Source organism: Bidens hawaiensis, unplaced genomic scaffold, assembly GCF_021521415.1.
Source record: "Bidens hawaiensis isolate Kalapana, Puna unplaced genomic scaffold, B.hawaiensis_p1.1 tig00007410_1, whole genome shotgun sequence".
Lineage (NCBI taxonomy): Eukaryota > Viridiplantae > Streptophyta > Magnoliopsida > Asterales > Asteraceae > Bidens > Bidens hawaiensis.
Window position 1 is genome coordinate 211,603 of NW_027491514.1, and position 3,344 is coordinate 214,946.

A 3,344-nucleotide genomic window follows, 5' to 3' on the forward strand; every position below is an offset into this window, starting at 1 on the left:
AACTTGATCTCATAACATAGTTTGGACCGACAAAACCGAGCACTCGCTTAACGTACGTTGTTAGTTCTAAAAAAATAGATCTACATACTTGGTTAAGTCTTATAAAGTTTTATTGAGTTATCTCATAACATTCTTTATTTTAGAAAGTTGACTTTGGGTTTGACCAGCTATCAAGACCCGAACCAACAACCCGAACACTCGTTAAAGACCCGTTTTAGTATCTTTGTCTCAAAGGAACTTGCTTTAGCATTTTTCCCACCTTATTACTTAACATAGGTTAAGTAAATAGTAAGTTTAGATACTTTAACCCGGTTTAGAGCAAACTTACATTTTTAAAGGGTTATTATTATAATTTCTTAAATAGTTACATTTTAAACCTTGAACTTTAATTGTTTACTTTTTGCAACAATTATTTTACGTAAAGATCTTCAAGACAACCTTTCTAAATCCAAGACTTTCTTTTATTTAGGCTTCATACGTTAAACCTGTCGTTCCAGCAAATCTTCAAATTACCAAATTTTCAAGTTTATTACTTGAACGTGAGTAACTTCATACCCCGTTTTCTATCTTTTGTTTTGGGGTGAAATTTCATACTTATTCAAATCAAATGCTTTATACTTGAGTCTTAAACCACAAACGTTATTGTATATTTTACATAAATAAATGCTCGATTTGGTGTTCTATACTTACATGATTATATGCTTATGTGTTTACCGCTTTTGGAAGGTTGATTCATAAATCCGTGAACTATATGGTATTCTCTTATAGCACGGTACCGTTAATGTATTCTTATTAACTATCTCATGAAATCCGAATCTATTTGGTATTCTCTTATAGACGGTGCCGCTAATGTATTCTTATTAGCGACCTCATATTATCCAAATTATTTCTATTTATTTGCTGTTTCGTATACAAGATTGTGGATTTTCTATTATATACATATATGCTCAAAAACTTATGAATTGCTCACCAACCTTTGTGTTGACAAACTTTATTTTATTAAATGTTACAGGTTTACATCTAGGTTGATTTTGGTGTTCGGTGAAGAAAACGTCACAAATACCGTTATGATATTAGCAAAAATTAACAATATTTGATTTGCTATATTTTGTTATATTTTGTTGTATTTGACTTACCATTATTGTTATGTGACATTTTAGATGTTGTGAAATGAAATGAGTTGTTAAATATTGTCGCTTAAAATAGTGTCATGCGCTTATGGGAAATCGTTACACCTCGGCATGTTCCGCCGCCTTTGGTCGCGGTTTGACAGATTGGTATCAGAGCCATGACAATTAGGATAGGTGGTTAGACGCAACGACCTAGAATTGTTATGCATAGGGTCCTATACGTGTGTTCATACGTGCTTTCTCTATTTTATTGTTCATATCGCATGTTTATTTATAAACTTGTTTAAAATTCACCAATATCCTAAATGTTCACATACACACACTTTCATAGTATTTCCAAGGTATCCTTACCTTAAAACGCAAAAGTAGATTTTATTGTGTTTTATGGATTACAATATTAACTTGGATCCCGTTGTTTCAAATCCCTTAAAGGTTGCGTTTATATCGGGTTTGTAGCCATCATAGAAAACGAGACATTATAAAATGACCATTTGTGTAACATCCTAAAAGTTATAATGTTGAATAAAGAAAGTTACGTTTAGTGATTTCCGCGTTATTAATTAATTAATATCGAGTGAAGAACGGATCATGGATTTAGATTAATTGAGATGGGTTAAATGAGAATGGGCTTTAGGTCCATGGGCTTTAAGGGATATAAATATCCCCTAAACCAACCTAAAACCCTAAACCCTCATTTCATTTCCATCATAATCTCTACACACTCCAAAACACACACACACCACACACCGCCATATACGGCCGGCGGCCGAGGGAGAGAAACGAGCAAGATCCGAGAGAGAGTAAACGATTAGTTGTGATTAAACAAGTTAAACGAGATCCAAACGAGCACAAAAGGTATGTTCTTGACCTTTAAAGTTTATGTTTTATTGAATGTCCTTAAGCTTAAAGATCCAAGCTTTATAGTATATACGGGATATATATACGAACGAAATGGTTAGGGAACGTTAGTGGGTGATGTCGAACCATAACAAGGGTATTAAAATCGCCAAAATGCTTGATAAAAACCAAACCCGTAGCTGAACTGGGCAACTTCGCCTGCGAACTGGGCAACTTCGCCTGCAAACTGATAACTTCGCCTGCAAACTGGTAACTTCGCCTTCAAAGCTTAACTTCGCCTACGGCCAAGTTCGCCTAGCTGGTAACTTCGCCTAAAGCTAAGTTCGCTTAAGGTTTAACTTCGCCTAAAGCTAAGTTCGCCTAAGGTTTAACTTCGCCTAAAGCTAAGTTCGCCTAAGGTTTAACTTCGCCTAAAGCTAAGTTCGCCTAAGGTTTAACTTCGCCTAAAGCTAAGTTCGCCTAAGGTTTAACTTTCCCTAAAGTCAAGTTCGATTAGAAAATAAATTAAAAACCTAATGGAAAATGTGTTAAGACAGTTAATATAAATAAAATTTTTCCAAGCTGACCTGGCAGCTCGACCCCAGCCAGAGGCTCTGCCCCTTGGACCCTGCTAAGGGCTGCCGCCCCTAGACCCCGCTGCCAGGGGCGCTGCCCCCGGACCTCCGTTCGTTGTGGGTTGTATAAAGATAGAAATACAACATGAGTAGTAGTAGTTAATTGATACATGTAAATATTATACAGTTAGCTGTGCACAGCTCAAGAAGGGAATAACGATTAACGGAGAGCGTAACAGGATTCAGGTGAGTTTCTAGCCCCATTTATGTGTTATGTTTTCGGGGCTGTGTGGATACTCGATGTGTTGTTAATACATTTATCCTAAGTGATAAGTGTATGCCATATGTGATATATGTGATGGATATGAATGATTGCTTGTCGGTACGCGAACGATCTTCGGATATTGCGCGTACTGTCAGGTCAAAAATAAAGGTACGAATATTATATATCGAAGATGTATGAACATTACAAATGAATACTTGTCGGGGCGTGAACGATCTTCGGATATTGCACGTATCGACAAGAGGTATGGTTATTAAATGAATGATGTAAAGAACGCCTAGAGTGTTCTTATGCTACAATGTAATTATTGTATATGTGAAGTATGTGTATACAGGTACACGAATGGTATGTGAGTTCTACGTTCGACATAGTAAGTTAGGATGGAAAATCCCTCTAGCTTTTGTCGGACATAGACTCGGCTGGTGATGGCGTAGTTAAGGACTGCGGGCCTTATACGTAATGTAGATGATTGATGTAAACGTAGATAGGGACGGTGGGCCTTATACGTGTTACAGATAA